Source organism: Branchiostoma floridae, chromosome 6 (genome assembly GCF_000003815.2).
Source record: "Branchiostoma floridae strain S238N-H82 chromosome 6, Bfl_VNyyK, whole genome shotgun sequence".
In the NCBI taxonomy this organism is placed as follows: domain Eukaryota; kingdom Metazoa; phylum Chordata; class Leptocardii; order Amphioxiformes; family Branchiostomatidae; genus Branchiostoma; species Branchiostoma floridae.
The window spans coordinates 26162645-26185492 of NC_049984.1; the positions used below are offsets into that span (position 1 = coordinate 26162645).

Sequence of the window (22848 nt, forward strand, 5' to 3'; positions counted from 1 at the left end):
TCAGGGTCTGGATCAAATAAAGCAAAAAAATAAATCAGCTATACTGTGTGAAATAAAGCAATGAATGAAACTAGCTTTTATGTTGCAATTTTAAGACTTTATATCCGTACACAAAATAAAGCGCTTACCAACAAGCTTTCGATCAGTCCTCTGATCCTTCTCAAGTTGTAATGACCCAAAACCTAAGTCATTTCCGGAAGTGTGACGTCAGTAAAGGGTCAAAGGTGATTGGTAGCCGGTATCGGCCCCCGTCTCGGTTGAGGGAAGGTTGGTTGGCTCTGATGTAGATAGCCTCTTTCACTCACCTGAGAAAGTAATCCTGTTGGGAATCAATTATCTTCACCTTGTCGAAATTCACAGAGTGTCCCATGGATGTGTTGCGACAACTCCGATGTTTTAACCGAGCTGGGCCGTCTATGTTCTAGAAACCTGGTTCTGAGAGCGCGGCTAGTTTCACCTACGTAAGATTCCTGACAAGGGCCACGAATATTTTGGCCTTGGCAAGGAATGTGATACATGAGACCACACTTTTCAGCCTTAGGAGTTTTGTCCTTAGATGCAACTAGATACTGTCTCAGGGTCTTGTTGAAAGCAGGTTTTGACTCCGTGCGTGTCGAAAATTCTCCTGAGGGCCTCTGAGAGGTCTTGTACGTACGGGAGTAGGACAAAACCTCTGTTAAGTTCATGGGGAGTGAAAGAGGCTATCTACATCTGAGTCCACCAACCTTCCCTCAACCGAGTCTCGAATCAATAGTGTAAGTTTGTGGGCTTGCCACAGAAACTTTCGGTGGAAAGGCATATGAGCAATTTCAAGTATCAGTCTGAGATTCAACCTGAGTGATCAGTTATGTGATTTCTGCTGGTGTCTGATAAGATTTCTTTTTGAGAAAGTCATTAGTGGTTGCGCTTCAATCTGGACTTGAAACAGAGAAGTTGATTGATGATGATTTGAGTCCAATACTGCCCTCTCCTGACAACACCTGTCCTATACTTCTACTGCTTTCACTCATGAGTCGTAGAAACCTACCACAAAACAAGTGCCATCCTAACTTCCAGAAGCGCTTTGTGATCGGAGAATACTGTATTTACTCTGAGAGCTGGTTTCTAAGCCATACCAGTGAACTACTGCTGGGACCCACGCTGTCGTCTACCCGGAGGGCAGGATATCCCTTGTACATCTCTGCCGAGGTGTATGTGTACTTCCTCCCCGCACCCTTGGTCTTGGACGTCACCTGTTGGACCGGCAGCAAAGTCCCGCATCGCGTTCCGCAAGTGGAGGGCTGGGTGGACGGTCGGTGTCTTTTTTTGGCCAACTCCTCCATGGATCGGTTCATTTTCACATGCATCTCTTCATTCGCACGCCCCTTAACTGCTGCTTCTTGGCGACCCTCTTTGTGACGCTGGGAGACGCGGAGACCATCCTGTGACTATTGGTGATGCCCATCACGTCGGCGGCTGTCATCTCGGACTCACTACTGCTCCTCCGACCATCCAGCATATGCTGTCTCTTGGAGCTGGTGTATAGGAGATGGTAAATTATGCTGTATTTGCTCACAACTGTTGCCTGTCGAGTTCCTATTTGGTCTACCCTGTTTATAGGGAGTAACAAAATAACTAGTGTCTTCTAGCAAGTTGTGATACATGTATTTGGCAAATTATGACATTAGATTTAATACTTTTGCCTGCTGTCTATGAGAATGTAAGTTGAAAAGTGCCTTTCTGTCCATTAAATAGTATGCTGCGATGCATTCCTTGGAGATGTCTGTCTATTGATCTGTCTCGGCTGTTGCACCGGAGTCAATCCAGGCTGTCCACCTAGTGGTCCAGCTTGGCCTGGAGAGCGAGTTCATACAGTAATGTTGGACATCGTTATAGTCATGATCAGCGTTCATGTTGAGGATCAGCGTTCATGTTGAGAGGATCAGCATTCATTTCAGGATCAGGGGGGTCATATTCGGCCGGGATATAAATGACATCTTCGTTGCTGGGGTCGATGTCGAAAGGGATGTCATGGAATGGGATGTAGGGAAAGTCAAACAGATCAGACGTAGGTTCTGGGTGAAGGTACAGAACGTCGTTGGATGCGAGGTGCAAGGCCTCAGTGGTAATGATGTCATCGGCGAACAACAGAACTGATGTTGGTACGTGATGGGTGACACTTCGTCACTCGTCTTCTAGCAATGTTTACTTTACAGGCTTGTACTGCTGGTCATCCTTGGTGACTTAAGTAAAGGTGACATTGGGGACAACAAGGATGTTTCGTAGGCCGGTTTTAGCATGTGTAATGAAATATCGTTCTGGAGTAGGTCTAGCCTTTCTTCGTCTTTGCGCTTGTTCATGAAGCGTAGTTTTTGAGGTTTCATCTCGTGTCGCTTCCCAGCTGTCCTGGGCTGCTTGAGGATGCGCCCCTCCTCCCATGTGCTGCCCACACCTTGCAGGGCAACTGGTCATAGCGCACTTCTATGTCAAAGCCCTTTCTCTTCGAAGTATTCACTGTCTGTGGGGAAAATATAATTTGAGTTGTTTGTTACTGTGTGCATGTGCCTTCCTTTAAGATAACGTATACAAGTAATCACAGCACATTGCGTACATGTAGTCGCTATTTCAAGCATACATAATACAACACTTACACCGTAAATCCCCATCATGCTGCACGGCCAACCTTCCACCTAGACAGAAGGCCATTGTCCTGCGGCGCTTTTGAAGGCTCCACTGTGGCGAGGTTCGCTTTATCTGTGTAGCCTGCCTCTGCAGAGAGGGCCGCACGGAAGGTGTACAGATGGTCCTTCAGAACGCTGGGAAGGTAAAAATTAGCATCGTTATGCAATATGCTAATCCTCTTGGCCAGGGTGTCTGGCAGGTCGCAGTACACTTTCCCCATGCGTGTCCTGAAGCTGCTGTTGGACGGCTGCTTCTGTCGGAGTTGTTGAAGCGCCAGGCGGTTGTGGCTCCCGAGCAACTTCTTTCGTTGGCCGGTGGAAGGTGTCCCCGTGACTTCTTTTCGCCACCAAGGCTTTTTCGGCTTCCTCTACGAACTGCATCGACCTCTTCTCGGCTCATAACCATCTTCTCAATGGTTTAGCCTATTCAGCAGAAAAAGACACCCAATCCAGCACAGCCAACCCCATGCGGAGGCCATAGTTGAGGTCTCTGAAAAAGTTCATTTTATCCACAGGAGTTATTGAAGGATTCGACGTACAGTGTGTCCCCTAAACTGCTCGTCTGCTGCATCACATCATGTAAATTGAGTATGTTTCTGTTGCAATATACATAATCAGAACAGGTACAAGAAAAAGCAATGCCAGTTTACTTTGTCATCCCAACCTGCTTCTGAAGGGAAGACCTCCAGGCAGTCTAACAGGGGCTATATGGAGATCCAAGAAGTCCCCAAGGCAGGTGTGGTTTTCCACCCAGCGTGGGTTTCACACATGGTCTTTATCTTGGTCTTCGTCAGTGGCTTAAGATCAGCGGTATTCCTGTTTCCATTGCCTGTCCCTGTCGCTCTCTCCAGTTCGCGCAACCCTATGGAAATTGGATGCGCAACCATTCTCGACTCCGGCATATTTCTAGCACCATCCAAGCACTGTGCTCTGTAGTTGGCTGGGTTGTGATTCAGCATGCCATTATTCTTGTTGTAATTATTGTCATCATACCTCAGTAGTGCATATTCATTTTCCTTCATAGAGTTATGGCAAAGTCTGAACTTACCGGCATGTGAATTTTTTTCAGATGTTGGTGTAGTAATGTTAAAATTTGTTAGATATTTTTTTTCCAGCTTGTTGTCAAGTTGAGTACAGTTCTGTGGTTTAAGCTGATCGGACAATCTACTGCATAAATACCATTGATGTTGGATAGTATATTTGGATGAAACAAAATTACGTGGAGAATGACTGGTTTTGAAAAATCATTTTTTCCACACATTTGGAGTAAGAACGTTTGCACGGAAAAACCAGGTGGCATCATTGCAAAGTTTGCGCAAAGAATACTATTTCTTTACCTACAAATTTTACACCTTGTACTAATATTTCACAAAGAAGGTTAATATTTAATGTGGTTTAGTGAAGTGTCTGTTTGAGCAGTACGCTGTACGAACTGGTTTGTATTCCTAGAAGAGTTCTTATATAATAAGAGGTCATTAGATTAGACTAAATAACGTTGACATGATTCCATTTCCCTTATGAAAAGTCATAGTTGAAAGTGATCACACATATTGTAACACGCTGTATGAGGCAACTCTGAAACTCACGAAACAAAACCAGTTTGCTTTTTCTGCATCATCACAAACCACTCCGGTTTGACAAACCCTACGTGAGCCTCTCAACCTCCAGACACCGAATACCCTCCTCCGACAAGATGTACACAAGTGCCGCCAGAAAATAGTTCATAACAAGAAGGGAGCATCCTTCGAATAAGAGCCCGATTTTAGATTGCTGGCATTATTTCCTGCTTTAGTATAATATTTGCCCAATGATTTAGAATAAATTACCTGTTCACGGTAATTTATTTGCTGGTATACACCTGGGTACAGTTTGACGGCGGATGGATATGTAACAGTATTTCCCGTCGCACAGTCACGCAGCTTCAGTTGGAGAAGAAGGGCGGTGGCGAGAGGTATGTTCTACAGAAGAGGTTATTTTCCCTTGCAAATTGTCCTCTTATTTTTGCTATTATGTAGGATGAATATTTCTAAAGATTGTGGTTGCTCGAATGTCTGTTTTGGTTAGGAACATCAATTGATTCTTCAGTATCCATTATCCTATGTTGTGTAAGGCAGCGTTTGGAATGTGTCTAGCCAGTAGCAACCAACACGCCAGTTTATCCATACCCTCAGGTTTTGTCCCGAACTTACAGGTTTTTTATGTTAGCCATGGTCATGTACTATGTCGACGATATTGGTATGACAAATGTTTTTCGTCCGCAATTCCTGACAAAGTAACTCAAGAATTGAAAGTGTGAGGCCGACCGCGGCTGACATCTGTGATGGATTATCTTGTTTACGTGTTGCCGGTCCGGATCGGTCTACATTGCAATATTCTCAAACCTCGTTGAACATATCACACATCTTTTTTGTGTTTTTCCATTGTCTTAATGTGTTTCCAAACCATGAAGACATGTTTGTTTTTTAAGTGTTTATCGACCATATGTATCTACTGTCTCCACTTCTCTGTTGACTATAGAATACCAGCTTTTGCCAGAAACTTGAAGACATATCTATCGCGTCAACTGGCAAAAGAAAAATTGTTACAGAACTAATCTTGGTTCCTTATCTTTTATATCCTGTACAGAAGCTCCTGAGATGAGGCAACCATCTATCAACGCAATATACCGGTGCAGACCATATCAACAGAAGGACACCTCCGATAGAGAAGTGTCATGCTCTGGTCGACAAGGCCAATCTCTTTCTGAAAGGAAGTCAGCACAGCTTGCAACATCTGATCATAAAAGGAGGTTCCCAAAACAATATTTAACTTCAATCAAAGGTTACCATTGGTGGCAGATCAAATCGTGACACAACACTGATAAAATTTATGTTCAGTTATTGTGGCAGAACATCCAGCTTACTCAGGGTTTGTTACTATTAGTCAGGTCCATTGTTACAGCTGTCCAGCCTCTTGGAAACCCAGACTTCGGGGACTGTGCCTCTGGCTCAGTGGGGGCTGGTTCAGCTTAGTTAGATGGGTGTGTTGGATGTTCAAGTTGTAATTTTTTGGGAAGTAAACCCCTTCAATCAGTTGTCAGCAGCTGACGTAAAGAAAGGCACAAGACGAAGGTTCCCTCAAATGTCCTCAACATATTTTGGTTTGATGTGACATTTTAGAATGAGTAATGGAACATTGGCATGTGAGGTAACGATAAGGTCGGTTGTTGGAATTGGTTTTTCTGTTTTTTTGCGATAGTCGAAACGTTCACCCCTCCTAGGTGGGTACCAGAGCACGACGTGGTCCAGTGTCCCCACTCGTAGGTAATACGAAGATTGTGGCAGCAGGAGTGAAGTTTTTCTGAAGTTTCAGTGCAGCTTTTCTGTATCTTCTCTGTTCAAGAGCTCGCACAAAGGGTGGGTCAGGCTGTTCAACCTCAGTTTTCTGAAATTCATTCTGGAGGGCTTTGTTGCGCATCGCGTGCAGCTGGCTTATTGCGGCACCGTGTTCGTCAACCATCCTCCTTATGTCACAGGTTTCCTCTACCGGTACCCGCTACCTGGTTCTTAGCGGCCGCTGCAATGTTCTTTTCAGGGCGTCTTTTTGTATCCGTATTTAGGTCGTTCCTGATAGGTTCAGAGGTGATGATTTGGTATTCAGTAGAGCTACTGCCTCCGCGGCTTTGGCTCGGGTAGCTCCCCATACTTTGGTGTCCGTCTCCACTCAAATTTGGTCCGAGGTGTCATATAGAATTCCTACCTCTGCAGCCTCCAAATAACATGCGACAGGTTCCGTAACCTTCATAACATGTTTCCTTGACTTACAACCTTCTCGGTTAACTACCCCTACCCCTGGGTACAGTAGTGCCGGTGGGTTCAAACTCAAAGGCTGCTACACTGGTGGCATGCTTCACGACTACTTCCATTCGTTCTGGTGTTTGTTATCCACTCTTTCCTAGAGTATTTCTTGTCAAGTACAAGGCTCAGATCTACACATTTTGTCTGAATCTCAACTTTTTATTTTCTCAATGCTCTTCCACAATCATTCAATTTCTAACTGATTATGGTGACATGCTCTGTCAACACTTTTATGAGCCTACATTTATAACAGGGAAAATGTTTGCCTGGCATCTTTTCATGGGAAAGTGAGATACTTGCTGTTCTCATGAAAATGCTAAAAAAGGGTTATAGATAGCAATATAAAGATATAGATAATGCAAAGGTATACATATACATATCCTAGTTATACATATTTCAGTACTTCGTGTTGCTTACTCCGTGACAAACGTCACCTACGAATTTGAACCAGGACTAAAGAATTAGAGATAAAAGGTCCACTTCAGGACCATTCCACGGCCCCTCCCATTGCCGGTGCCCCTGAGCACAGGGCGTCGGTCTGCTTGGGCCCAGTCGCGGCGGTCACCACAACCTCGGCCTCGTCCAACCGGCCGACCGCGATCATATAAGGTACTTCGGCGGCCACCACGCCCACGCCAACCGCGACCACGCCCACAATGGCTACTGCGAGAACGGCTCCGGCGTCTTCTGCCACGCCAAGCCTCGTCCTGGTGCTGGCTCTCTGCACAAATGGTGATGTTACTTAGGCACCATGCTACCTCTCTGGATACCCTCTCCGACTCCACTGATACTCCATGATCCTTCAGAAGTCTTTGAGAAATACCATTTGGTAAAGATAATGACATTGCATGTGTAAGGGTAGAAGATGGAAAAAGAGTCAGGGAAGAAATTGATCAGTATTAAGAACAAACCTGCGAAGCTTTCGGTACTGGTTCCAGTTGAACCAAAGTTTGGCAGCATCAATTTGCAAGATATTTCTATATATGTTGCCCAAGCTGTACATTTGACTTACATGCCCACTTTTAGGAATTTTCAGTAAGGAAGTTCATAATTTCCCGATAGTGATCTGCAAACGCATCAAGCTGGCCTCTAGGAATTTGCCTGCCATTTTTTTCTTGTAGGTTTTTTTGTTGGTTCTTTCCTTTGCACTTCCAGTTTTCGAAGGGGAAATCAGGTTTCCCAGCATCGGCTAACTCACGGTGGACAAGACAGAAACCAATGCATTGCTCCTTTAGGTGTTCTAGAAAAGGTTCACTCCCTCTAGACCACATGACCATGAAGTTAATGAATGTATCTGACGCGGGTGGCATTCATCTGAAAATAGATTTGCATTTGTATTCAGATACAAACACTTAAAGTGCCTTAGAAAGCTGTTCATATGTCAGCTTACATTTGTACCTTCGGCAGGTTTGTGGCTCTAACTTAGCCAGTTCAGGGTGCAGCTTGTGAGGTTCAATTTCAGGTACAACTACGACCTCCTCATCATGATCAGAATCTGAGCAGGTGTCTGTCCAGTGTCTGTCATGGCCTGATGATGAAGTGGAGGGAACTGAAAGTGATGTTTTCTTTTCTGTTTCTGCAGGATTGACTCTGATATTTTGACTCACTTGAGTGTTTAAAGACATGTTGGGTTTGATGATTTGTCCTCGAGAGTCATGCACAAGTAGCGCTGCAATGGCAGGGTTTCGTGCCAGGAGATGGCGATTAAGTCGGATACATTTGTTGTGTCTTCTCTATCGAGTGCTCCATAGACTTGGACACGTTCTTTCTATAGGTGAAGGCAGTGTCCTCAAACCCATGTAACATGTTCTCAACTAGATCCTGCACGTCAGAATTCCGGTAGTCCAGTTTTCTTTCAAAACCACATTGACGCTGACGTCATACTCGCTAAAGTAGCGGTCGTCTTGCTCAAGGAAAGGCAACGTCGCCGACGTAAGCTTTGAACACGTGTCTAAGCGTTCCATGATCACTTACAGGGGATACAGTCTTAATTTCAACCCCTGTGTAGCAAAACGTCTTCTCGAGCTAAAGCTAATAGTCTACATTAAATGCATTAAAGAGTGAGCAGATGAGGCTACCAAACGTGTCGTCTTCCGTGTATGTTTCATACGGGATTTCTCCCCTGTAGAACCCCTGTAGATTGCGTTCAGCTAAGAACTGTACAGATCACTATTGTTTATTTGTACATATTGTATACGCCACACATGTGCATTATGGACATGTTTCTAGATCTGACACCGTATGTGGCATTGTTTATTATAGTAGGAAAATGGAAATATAGCTTCCTTTTCAATGTGATGACAAACGAATGACTTAGCTTGTATAGTTGCCTAAACTTGGAATGAGAATTTACTCAACATCCTCGTTTACTTTGACAAGGATACTAACCAGATCGTGCCTGTCCCCCAGATATTCAATTGCCAAAGCCAGTTGAGTAAGATATGTGGACCCGCCTTCAGGACAGCGGAAAGATGCGAAACTTGGAATGGTGGAGTACCCGATGATGAAATCAGCCTCATCTGGGTATGCCACTATGCACGGTTCAGGGGTACTGAAGTAACTCCAGGAACCGTTTATTTTCTCCGACCCTGATATGACTGCACAATTATTTGGGCTTGCCACTCAGGGACGGGTAGTTGTTGTTTGACCAAGTCGTTGATGCTGACAGGTATTTTATCAGATCCAGAAACATGCCCATCGTCGCCGTGTGACAAATACATGCTACAAAACAGTCCAATTCTGTATGGTCCGCCCAACGAATATCGCAGAACACCTCGTTGATTTCAGCGTGGGTTAGGACAACAAGGGACCCTCAACCCAAGTTTGACGAAGATATAGATGCCTTTTTCTGAAAAGAAAAGACAATTTACACTTTAGGGGTATTGTAAACAAAACAATCACTGTTGCAAAATGTTCTATACATAAAAAATGAAGCGGTACATATAGATGTCACAATGTATGCAAGCTTTGAAAGAACTAATCTACCGCATCTCATTCATATGCCTGACGTATTCATCGTGGAGCCTCTGCTCCGTCCGGACCATCAAATTTGCCCTCCAGATAGGCGAGGTACGCCATGTCTTCCTGGAATTATTCCCAGGAGGCTTTCTAAGTTAAAGGTTTCACAACATATATACACAATGTAGCAAGAATTGGCATATGTTCATGTACATATGCATACCATACCATACAATATATATCTTTCAACAATGTTAATAAAAATGTGCTTTTTGGTGTATTATCGGCCCAAAGTACTGGTAAGATGCGGGTTTGCCTTCATGGGGCATGACTGCACTGTGTTCCTCTGCAACAATGGTAATTCTCTCGAATAACTCAGTTTGTAACCTTCCTTCGGCGGATTCAATACAAATGTTTACGTATTCTCTGTTTGCTAGAATGTCTGAATTCTTTCCATCTGATATGTCCTCCTGCGACGGCTGTATTGTAGGCGTGGCAGGCTTGTTTTCACTGACAGCATCCGATTCGTCAGATGACATGGTGTAGAGGAAGGGCGTGTGGAGCGGGATTGAAGTTGTGATTGGAGACAAAGAAGCTTTACTCTCTTTTTCCCGAAAGCTGCAAAGAAAAATCCTTTTATTAGTTGTTAAGTCCGATTTGAACAACGTAGAGTAAATCAAGAAAAGACACAGAAAAAATCCTTTGATATTCCTTGCGTATGTTGCAACAGAGATATTTTAAAAACATTTCCACCTATTTCATGATTATTAAAATTCAATCTGTGTAGCTGGAAGACCCAGGTGGACAGAAACATGCCTACCCTCTTTTAATCTGTATCTAAAATAAATAGGTGAATGGACTCCTCTGATTCCTCGTCCACAGTATTTAATACTATCTTCTGGGATAAGTTGTGATGCCCTTTCTTGTGGCCAGGTAGCCAGCTTCAACTTTCATTCGGCAATTTAATTTTTGTATTGAAGGTTGTTAGATTCTTATAAAATTCCTGCGGATCAAGCCGATACATTGACCATACTAAGAAGTCGATTAGCACCTCTGTTTATTTGGGCAGTAAGTTGAAATATTGTACCGCAAATGGCACAGTTCTCTTCTTCTTTCAATGATATCTCTGCCTCACTTTGTACACTATCCACCTGTGGTGTTACCTCTGTTTCTTGCAAATCTCTGTCCAATTGATTTCTGTCACTTTCTGTGTTGTTCCTAGTAATGTTATGTTGTGGCATCCCAACGAACAGCAGTCGTTTCTTTCGGTCTTCCGTGTTTGTCGTATTTGACTGTAGCAATCAAGTTGGTTACCTTAAAACGACCTCGTGCCTCACTTCCCATTTATCAGGCATGCCTAGATACGCAGGACTATTTGTTCCTCTGGCCAGGAAACTAGTTTCTGATGGTCTGAATGAACTTATCTAAGTCTTGCGGTAAAAATGACTGCCATCTTTTCAAGAGAACATTCTCGCAACTGTTCTGGGTGTATGAATAATACCCTTACCAGACGAAATATACACAGGCCACCCAAATCACTTCACTGCCATGAAAAGTGACAATTTTCCATCTATCAAAAGCACATTCGTCAGTCTGAGTGTTCACTTTCCTTGACGGCCTTTGACACCAATACAGTTTTTCCAGGCTTATTCATGCCAATGCGTAAGATCCCCTCTGACCTCACATTTGCTTACCACCATTGAACTTGGCATTCACGCTCATAAATTTCTCAGCTGCATTACTTGTCTCATTTTCAATGAGCTTTGGACAAATTGACCATACCCTGTCTGAGCACTTCTGTTTAGCTGCCATCAAACCTTCAGGTAGTGAATCAAGCAGATAAGATGACTCTCCATCTCTTGCTTCTTCTTCATCTTGCTGTGTATAGTCCTCCTTATTGACGTCTGGGACTAAACTGTCAACATGGCTCAGTTCAATATTATCTGACAGTTGAGAATCAGGGTCTTCTACGGGTGAATCACTACTGGTGTACAGTACTGGTGTCCAGGTTGGTTCGTTGTCCTGTAGTTGTGTTGGTGGAATCAGGATTGAAATTCCTTGCAGTTTCCTCCAACACTGCACACACTTGCAGAGATGAATTTTAGAAAATATGCACAGCATCAAACATATATGCAGTATCTCCATAAAAACACGTGATACAATTGAAGATGAATGTACGCTGTGGCAATACTTAGTGTGAAACTATGTCTTTCATCTGATCATTAGAAACAGTTACTTAGACAAGGCTGGACTCCTGGAAAATTGAACAATATCTTCATCATTAACCATCTGAATTAGCTGCAAACGTACGGACATGAACAAACAGCTGCCATCTGTATTTGAGGGGCCACTGATATCATCATTTTTACTTTGCATAAATGTGTTGTAGACAATTGTTTTCTCTCTCAAACCCAATAAAGATCTGAACACCTATAAAATATACCATACATTTCTTCAGGTGTGGCTGTAGCTGTTAAATAGCTTTCTTGCAGCTGTTCCTTTGGCGGAGTATGCTTCTCACACCTCGACAACCTTTTGAAAATGACAGGATGAATTATGTCGAACAACGCTGGTTGGACTCGCCTTCCACCCACCTGCCTGAGGGTGTGTCGGATGACATGCTATCGTCCAAGAGCAGGCGCTTCTCATCGCAGATTTGTTGTTCCAGCTTCTCCGCTTCCGCGCAATAATCGAAGCGTTTGCCCCTTCCAGGCGGGTACCCTGGGTATGGCCGGAGCACAATGTGGTCCTTGTTTCCCCACTCGTCGGCGATCAGCAGCTGGTGGATGCACGGGTGCGGTCTCGTAACGCACCGTAGCAGTTCCATCAGTAGCTGGCTCTGTATTCGGCGTGCACCCCTACGGAATTGCTCCAGGGCGGCCTTTATTGCTCGATTCTGTGCAAAGGCATGCACCCAGACCGGGTCGGGTAGTTCAACAGCTTCAGCCTCTTGTTTCTGGAGGGCTTCCTCGCGCATTGCGTTCATTCTGTCTATCGCGGTACCCTGTCCTTCAATCTTTCCACGCACATCGTGGGCTTCGGGACGGATACAAAATTGTGACCCTTGTAATAAATCATCCAATAACATCAGCAATCACCTACCTGGAATTTGACGAAGCCGGGCCTTTTCCAGCTCCTGGCGCAGATCGGCGATGACCTCATCTCTGTAATTACAGTTGAGAGATGGGGCATAGCTGTCCTCATCTCCATCTGCTATACGCAGTGACAACCCCAAGAAAGCTCCCAACCCAACATGTGTTCCTGCTGACACGGCAGGGTCGACGACGCCTGCTCCGCCGGAAAGGGCTGCTGACACGGCAGGGTCGTCATCTTCTGCCCTGGACTGGGTTGGCACGGCAAAATACTTTTCTGCCATTAACTTGGCCGTTTCGGCCTGGCATTGTTCTGCCTGCTTCTTGACAGTACTTTTAGTCTTGCTTAAAAAAAAGAAGAAAAAAATTACACAATGAAAGATATACACAAGGATTTTGCACAAACATTATTCGACGAATGTTACTGTAAGCATTAAAAGAATTACTGGAGAAAGCAAGAAAACATCAAAGCTGGAAGTAACACCTGCACATTCAGGTAATAAACCTGTATGCATCCAAACTATTGCTTTTTCAAACTAACCCGCCAAATCTCTTGGATGTCCTCAACCTTGATTTGAGCACGTCGAGCGTTCCCATTGCTGCCAGGTAGTTTGACCTCCACAGTGGGAAATGTTAATTTGGAAGAGAGACGCTTGAAGTAAGAAATTTGAAAATATATGGGGAGTTAAAAGTTTCTACTATGTAATTTTAAAACAACTCACCATCTCTGAACCCGTGAGTTTCTTCAATGCGCCTTTTCTGTCTGAAACCCAATGGGGAACTTTGACTCCTCTGTTTTCCAGCAGGGCTTTTAACGTAGGCCCCTGTAGACTGTCAATGTGGACTTCGCCGGTGTTCTTTATGTCGTTGATGATGCTCGGGATTTTATCTGGCAACATCTTTAGTGCTCTCTTCAGTTCTTTTGCTACGTGAGAAAAAGAATATACCAGTTTGCACACTCATATTTTTTCTATATGTATTATGTAATGTTACATAAAGATTTTGCTCATTGCGCTGTTGCGCAAAATCAAAATGTAAATGTAATGTCAGCAATACATTTGAATTTTCATATATACCTACAGTCGATACTCTACCTCCTCAGGTAGAAGCTGGTAAGGCCAACATCCCACATGGCTTTCTCCATCTTTGGAGCACAGTTATGGTTTATGGCCTATCCAATCAGCTAAAATATTATGCAAAATACACGTTCATGTCACAGAGTCACAGTGAAAAAAAACATGTCTACTACAGATTTTTATCTATCTAATGAACATGGTACTAGAAAAGTAGATAAACTATTATGTATGAGTTCATACATGAGGTGCTAACAATCTCAACAACATACATGTGTGAGAAGTTTTCCACCTATCCTGAGCTTCCTGGAAAATAAAGGTTTTTGAAGAAAGCTTTATTAAACATAAATGATGATACTTGCATTGCATTTTGGAAATGCATACAAAGTGTATTTCAACACAAGTCACATCGACAATTACATACATGTACATGGTATCGATGAGAATGTTCTCCCATGTGATCTTCATAACGGGCAGGTGAACTGGGCCGCTTTCTCATGGGTCAGAAGAGGGAATTCTGAAAAGTTTAAATTGTTACCCAGGTTAATGTACATAATCAATTCTTATAGGAAACGTACATCAGAAGATCCTGCAATTTTTTAAGATGTCGTCCGTCTCCCATCACCCAGCACAGCTTGCTCGGGTTACTTAAGGCCTGTGACTAGATTGAGCTCCCTGGGGAGTAAAAAAGGGCGTGTCCCCGCAAGGTCACCAGGGTGATGGCACCGAACATGAATTTCGACATGTTATGGCCACATAATTCTGTGTCTGCCTGCAGAATTCTTAACAGAACTATACAGCATTCTGCAGATTTGACAAGTCCCTGGAGACCAATCGATGTTAGCTACATATCTTTTATGACCATGTTTGTCACACTTAGAAATATCATGGGTGTTGGTTAAAAATAGAAGGAGGTATCACAGGCTGTCCGGAATTAGAGTGTCTGTCCGGAATTTAAGTGTCGCCTGTTTCATACCACTTTATTCGAACAAGCTTCTCTTCTCCTTCAACTTCCATTTGCAGTCCATTCTGCTGAAGCTCTGCCATCTCCTCAAAAAAGCTCCAGCCTTGACCTGCTCTTCATAATCTTCTTTTCCTATATTTGGTGAACAATGTCCTTAGTGGCTTAGTCTAATTTACAGTAGCAAAAATGAAAACAGTTATGTTAACACAAGAAGAATTCTTTATACAGCTATATCAGTACCAGACTTCCCTACAAAGGTGTGATGAACATGTTATAAAATGGAACCTTTAATATGTGACAATATGTTGCTTATACTTTGGAGTAAGGTCTGATGTTTACATTGATGCTATTCTTTTCATTTGTCGTATTAGATCAAGTATACCTTGGCAATATATACTAGGAGCATTATCTTCTTCACATTCAATTCTGTTCTTTGTATTTTGAATAAAAAAATTACAAGGCATTTATATACACTAGCCTGACTTAAATCGTGCTCCTAGTGGTCGGCCTGACGGTGGGTAGGGGTGGGAATTACGTACCGCTGTACAAAAACACGCAGTATTCTTCTCGTACAGTTCTCGGGCGAACTAGGGCCTCTTGAGTGATGCAGGCTATGACAGCGCCAGTGATGTTGTTCTTGGCCTGTGGTCTGCCATCCACTCCATACCTGAAGCAGATCTCAGATTCGTGGCCTTCCAGGAGGTGCCGGTTCTCTGGCATCATCAGGTGTTATCATCTCTGGCATATCCGGATGATATCGCTCACACTCCTGGAGGCTGCATTTCCATCTCGTACCTGTAGGAGTTCAACCGACACAAATGCAAAATAGTCCGTTCTAAAAGAAAGTCAAATAAGAACGCTTCTATGCTAATACAGTGAGGATAGCACAAAAAAAAAATATGTCACAATTTACACTTGTAAAGTGAAGTTTAAGAGGCAACGTAACATTACTATTGTTGACTGTGGTTCACAATGGTCAGTCATCTTCATGGCAAAATGAAATCCACAATCCACATACAAATAAATTCATGTAGAATATTATGCACATGGAATAGACTAACATCTTAAAGGAGTACACTATGTATAATGTTCAAATTGAAGTACATTGTTCCCACCACCCTCCCCACCAGAACACTGTGTCTTTTCTGTTTTGTAGTTAATCAGAAATCAAATCACTTAATGTTGCCCTGATAATGTTATCTGGCAGATGCTTGAAGGATGGGCTGATCGTATATTTCTGCAGATCTTGTTTCGTATTTTGTATGCTTCGTTGGCACAAGTTGGCACAAGGTGCATTGTACAGCATCTTTCCTGGAGTGAACTCCGTTTCCCGACAAGCCCTCTTTCGTGGCGGTTCCCCATTCTCCAACTCTGCCAGCCTTTGCTCTAGGTCCTGAATACGCTGGCTCTTCTGTGCAGCCAGCTCTCTGGCTGCTCTCAGCTCAAGCTGCAAATTTTGTGACGATCCTTGCAGCTCGCGCACCTGCCTGTTAACTCTTAACTATTGTTGCGGTGAGATCTCTATTCTCTTGTGACAAGTTATTAATGGTGGTCATGAGGATATAAGGGTTTAGAACGCCTGGATACACAGCCATGGTGGAGTACACAACCTCACCCTGGTTATTTTCGATCTCCTGAATGAAAAGCAGGTCAGGAACCACAACCTGTTAACAAATACATATGATTGCATAAGTCTGTGTGTGTTTATGTTGTGCCCAGGGCAGGGAATAGAAGAGTGTTCAATTTATGTCATAGTCATGGGAAATGTATTAACTTGCCTGTTCAATGGGCACGTCAAACATAACAGGGACAACAGCGTTGTTGAACTCCTTGGCTAGTTTTAGCTTGCCCTTTCCATCTGTCATAAACTTGCGGTGGTCTTCTGCAAGGTTGGCCAAGGTCCTTGCAGGGATTCGCAGGCGTCTGTTGTCTGACTCTTTGTCTGGAATCTCTTGCAGTGTGATGAGACACCACAAACAGTAGTGGAAGCCTGAGGTAGAAATGAAACAGGACATACTTACTGACAAAGCTAACTTTGGTTACAGGGACCATGGTCACATGTTGTTACATATATTGTTGGACTTCAACAGCCTATGAAGATTTTCTCCCTTGTATGAGTACGTATGTGTAAGTTGGAATTACCCAGCCCAGTGTGTTAATTACGATCTAAGTGTAAGCATCGTGCTAGTGTCGATCACAATGGGTACTCTATTGGAGCTCGCAAGTCCTACCACCAAACTTTAAATAGTCGTCCTATTTTTTGCCAGGTTGACAAGACTAGTATGTATAACTAGTTTTCCCTGTACAGGTATTCAGCTCTATTGTAACTGATACAAGATGATACTTTCTTAGCGAAGGTGTTATTTGTCGGGAGTTTACATATTCTTTTTACTAATACTAAACAGGAATTGTACAAGAATTGAACATTTTGTATTTATTGCCTTTACAAATAATAACTTCTCCCAAAGCAGGTAGAAAGTGCGACTGTCCGGTACAACAGAATTATATTTACGTTAGTTACATAACTGTCTATACTGGTAGTACTGGTATCTAGCTGTCAACTATATATCCACATGCCCATACTGTACTCGTCAAACCACTTCCGATTTCCACTGAATGAATTATTATTTGTTCTACTGAAAGCTTTGTGACGAAGAAAAACTCGTAACAATAAGTTATATCAATACATCTTGTCGGTGTAAGCCATATCTCATCTCAAAGCAGATGTGGGGACCGGAAGTCACACTTTATCACTGTAGCAGCCAATACATTTATTCCCAACAACTCTTACTCGATGTACTCTCACATTGTCACACTGCCAACTGATGGGTGGGATGGTCGACCTAGGAAACTGCATGTGCAGCTCTGGCCACCAGACATGCGAGACAGAAACCTGGTCCTTGAGGTGGACACACCACCGGGCCAGGTCACTGACTGTGGTCTCATCTGTCTGGTGGCGGTATCCGCGGCCTGTCACAGGGACGTGCTCAGCTGGAGGGGGCTATTCCTGCGATCTTAGAGACTATAGACTTGACGTACAGTTTCACACACAGCCTTGAACATCCCAGGCCTCCCATTGCTGTTCCTTTTCTACCAAGTCTTCGAGACTCACTGTTGGTGTGTTTTCTGCCTCCTGTACAAACTGAGGATATTTCTTTCACCTGGTCGATGTTTGCAGTGTGTTTTTGGATGTTTCATTGTCTCTTAATGCCAACTATTTTCCCCTTAGCTTCTTAAAAGGTATAACGTTTCAAAGGCCAGTTGGTTGAAAAGTCTCATTTACGTGCCCTTTAAATTGTGCAAGAGCCTCTCTGTCGTACATCACGTAGAAGGGACTGTGCTTTGTTGTGGACTGTACTTTGGTTATCAGGGAAAAGAGTACAGCATCTAGCAGAGTGTCCTCCTCCTCTTCCAGTTCTGCTCTTAACTGGGCCATTATCTTGATCAGGGCTCTGTTTTTTTTTTTTTAAATAAGCTTCACCTTGCTTGCTCCTCTCTCTGGCCATGCATTTGACAGTGGCAAAGCAACCTTGGCAATGTGTACCAATATTGGATACACATGTCCATAGGAAGTCTTCAGTTCGATGACTCCTGACACCACTGAGTGGCACTCCCTGTCATTGTGTCAGGATTTAGTTGGGACTTGTCATACTTAAACTTCCCCATTCTGCTCTGAGCTGATTCTGTTGCTCTTGTGAGTTTTGAAAGAAATGGGCAGCAAGCACATCTACCTTGTCAGAGCCATAGCATCTGAGGTGAGGAGATTATGGTTTTGGTAGTGCCTCTAGATCAAAGATCGATAGGGCTGACATGGCTGGAAGGCTGCCCTCAAATCTTCTATCAATGTTTTGGCAAAGTACATATGTGTAATTTCGCTTAAGGCCTGCCACCTGGATTTCTCCATCATCTGTAAGGAAAATGCTTGTGTGTTTGAACTGTCCGTGCTGTGAGTGCAGGTCATCCTTGAGCTGTCTGCAGATGATGTTAGATTGTGCGATCTATTGTAGCTTGTCTTTGGCACTTCTAGTGACAATTTTTATAAGTAGCAGTAACATGCTCAAATACAATATACACTACTACTACTCCTGTCAGTCTATACAGACTACGAAACTAAGCATACACAAAAAACAACAAAAACGAAATCTCCAGGTGACAGTAATGAACTACAACCGACTAAGGAGCTGCAAGTAGATGTCCCTTGCTCCGACAAAGTCAAACTCTGCCATGTGGATCTTCGCATAGCTGAGCCTGATGAGCCGGTCTAGCTGACCAACGCCAAGGGGGTACGTTTTGATCCTGTTCCGACAGAAAAACAAGCGCTCTGCCTCATCATTACTGACCAGCAGGACAAGGCAGCAGCACATCAGTTGGAACAATTCTGGAAAACATGCATAGAGAAGAAACTCAGCACAAAGCCACTGTCTCATTGAAGTCAGTCTAATATAAAGTTTACAGTATCAACAGATGAACAAAAAAAATGTAATTTTCACTTACCACCAGAGATCCGCTTTTTATAAGCATTGCCAGTCTCATCGTGCTGACCTCACCACGCTAGCAAGGGACATGTGGTTTTATTAGTTCTGGCAATCGGTACTTGATAACCTTCTCTATATTGATCTGTTTTACTGGATTCTATGAAGATAGTGACAAATTTCTCAGTAAATACAATGTTCTGGCACTTAATCTTGGCTGCCCCGTCGAACCTGAGAAAACCGGATAGGGCAAGACGTGACACCTCTTGATGTTGGTTAAGAATGGGAGCTATCTTTGAAGGCTGGTCTAAATGACTTCCATTGGTCATTGCAGTGAACCTCCTCTAATATTTTCTTTCCTTTGTAAAAACTGTTCTGTGGTGAGATTGACAACATTGAACGTAGTAGCTTCTTTCATACCTTATTCGACGTATGGGTTTCTTTGAGCAGAGGAAACAGGCTAAAAGACGCTGTTCAAGACCAAGTTCATTACATTAATTTGTTGACATTGATCTACTATCAGAGAAATTGTTCCATGTCACCATGAATAATTGAAAAATGAATAATGAATCAACCACATTGTAAGTAGAATTTGTACTGAGACCTATTTTGTATACATATATATTGTGATACGTACATCTTTCAAGTGATAAAAATAGTCCACATACAATCTGTACTGAATTATCTTGACATCAAAAATGTTACTTTCAACAGAACCAATCACACTAGCCAAGAAAGAACGTTAGTTTGTTGGAAAACATACATGTACAAGTGTCCATACCTGTAGCACTAAAAACAATCCACATACAATCCGAGTAAGCATATGAAATTCAGAAATCAGTGTGGTAGAGTTTGTTCCATAACCGTAGCTTCCCCTTCATCCACTCTGCCATGAGTTTGTACTTCAGTTTTCATAATAAATTCCTTTGGAAGGAAGGGAATGCATCGAATGATCTGCCAGGCACAATAGCAATAAGGTCAGCTCTTCTGTTTTCTTCCAACATAACCTTTACGTCATCCACTGTAGAGGCAGAGTGGTGGAATCCAGAAACCCGACTATGTCCAAGAAGTCTATCCTGGTTTTTCATTAACTGGTCAAGACAGTGCAGATTGCGGCTCACCCTGGATGCGCTGTTCTCATTCAGATTAGGCCCCATATTCTTAAGGAAACTCTTCGGGAAGTTATTTAGGTGCTCTAATCTGAGACCTAGGGAAATGCTACGCCCCCCCCCCCTGACCTGTTGAAGAACCTATTCCAAGTTAGACTGTGAGCCATGTAGGGAGAGAGGATGGATGCAATCTGCTAATCTCCAAGCAGATTCCTCCGGTGGCATAAAACAGTAACATAAGCTGGGGAAAGACTTCAGCCGGCAGAGGGGTAAAATTGGCCACCGCGTCCGACTGAGCACGATGCGACAGGACGCAAGTGCAGTGGGGAGGGGGGCGCTGACGTCGATTTACCCAACATTTCACGAAGCTACGGCGCCCGTTTGTTTGTAGTCTGAGATCGTCGCCGGTGACCGTTAATACACGTGCTGATTATGTGGATATCTTTCCAAAATTTCAAGTTCTGTCTACATTTTTACACGCCGATTTCTGGCGTCAAAAGTGACGAGCGTGGGTCCTTGACCAAGTTTGATTGATTCAAGTTGGACCCTCTGTATGTAGGGACCCCGTGCCTACAGACCCAACCCCGGTAAAAACTTTCGGCAACTGAAGGGGCGGTGTCATTGACGAAAGGAAAGATTTCGACACATTTGGTGAAATAGTTGATCGCAACAAGGATGTATTTGGAACCCTGTTGGGACTTTGGGAGTGGACTGACTATATCCATGGCAACGCTCTCAATAGGGTAGCCTACAACGCTTTCGTTGCCCTCCCTTAGTTTTCTGACATACCAAACACCCCCCTACACAGGCGTTGACATCAGCTGACAACCCTGCCAATGAAAAGAGTTTTTGAGTCTTTCAACTGTTTTGTCGATCCCCAGGTGCCCACCCGGATCCGAGTTCACCATACGTAGTACAGAGGGGATTAATGTGCGAGGGACTAAGAGTAGCAGGGCAGGTTCGGGGGTATCAGACTTAAAGAATTGTCGATAAAGAACTCCGTCCCGGTTCACGTGACGTCACGTGTCAAGGCCTGCCAGCCGGCGGCCACTGGTCTCACGCCCTGGGCCTTGTCTGACAAGTTGGCCAAGGATGGGGTCTTCGCGATGTTTGGCTGCCAAATCGATTGTAGAACACAGATCCGGCTGATTGGCAATACCAGAACGAACAGAGCTTGTTTGTTAATTGTTGACATGCCTTGCTTGGACGTTGCTTCCTCTTCCTGCACTGTAAGCATCTCCCTCAAATTAACAGTTCCAGTCGTTGTCAAGGAATGAACAATCCACTGCCTCTCTCAAATCCAACTTTTGTGTTGGAAATAGCAGTTCAACTATTCCATACTGCCTTCTATCAACACAACTGAGCGTTATATAGTTTTATGGCTTCGTTTTAAATACACCCTTGGCACATTTTAATTATTTTATTTAATATTTCTCTGATCTTGGTGTCTAACCAGTTGTCGCTCTTACATATCTGCTAAACTTTTTGGCCTAACATGGATCAATGTCCCCCTATCTAATGTAAAGTTTGAGATGTTAATGATAAATGCGAAAGCCTATAAGCAACCAAAGGTACCAAGACGTGCTGCACAGGGCTCACGGGACTCTGCTGAGACATTGTACAAGCTAGTAAATTTAGAGATAATGTTTAATTTAATCTTAACACCACGACACCTCCTTCCATGGCCCCTCGCCCGCGCCGAACTACCTCATTTCCAGAATTGTCGACTTCATGGCCTGAGGCGGGCACATATTCGACAGGTCCCAAGCGGTGCCATGCCTTGTCCATGCACTTAACCCACACCTTGTTCATGAACCTGACCCACACCTCCCTCCTGAAGATGTATGAATTGCCAGCCACGCTTTCTGGATGAGCTGTTGCTTCGGTGCCCGTTTTCTGGGATTGGCAGCGTTCACTACAAAGTACACCGAGGTGAACTCCCTGTCCACGTGCTTGTTCTGCAGAAACGCAAATATGACTAACGTTTTATTGTTGTAATAACATCGTGAACACTATGCATTTGTTTCTCTCTTCCTATATATTTGATATTAACCCTATCTAGACCGGGCTTTTTTGGTATACCTGGGACGGAGTGTAAAAAGCGAGTAAATTACCTAAAAACGCCAATGTTGTTGTCAGAAACAAATACATGTTGTGTCTGTCCACCATCTTGAATCGAGCGGAATTGTGGAATAAGCTTGCCTTGTAACTAGGCGACGGGATTTATTTCAATTCTATACAGCTTTAAATTGCAGGGACAAGGTGGGCGGGGCGTCAGCCAGGCTATCTCGCCGGTGACCGGGGGTGACCTATCTGGCAGGCCAGCCTCCAGGGGCATCCCAGGAGGACTTAGCCTAATGTGAAACTGTCACACGGCCTAATATACCAACCCCAGCTGCCGGGCTGGGGGGAAGTTTGTTATGGTGGCTTTGGTGGCGGCTTTGGTGGCAGTGGCAGCAGCAGTTTTTTTTTTGGTGCAGTTTCCACTTTTTGTCAATCTTCTTCTTTAGTTCGCTTCCGGCATAGCATGCCATGCTTCTCTCATCTGCCGTCTTATTCCAGAATTCATAGTATCTCTTCATTCCGTCTGGAACTCCTAATTGATGGGAAAACAAATATCTCAATTCATTCTTGCCATAATATATTTGCATCTTCCATCTTTTTGTCTATACAAACTTAAAAAC

General features: G+C 43.6%; 1 long non-coding RNA gene across 1 annotated transcript; it reads left to right on the top strand.

The window, feature by feature from the left end:
• The first annotated feature begins 3543 nt into the window (after positions 1-3543).
• On the top strand, positions 3544-8853 carry LOC118418678. The gene is made up of 2 exons (XR_004831504.1): positions 3544-4611; positions 5286-8853. It is a non-coding gene; the product is annotated as an uncharacterized LOC118418678 (long non-coding RNA).
• Positions 8854-22848: the final 13995 nt, after the last annotated feature.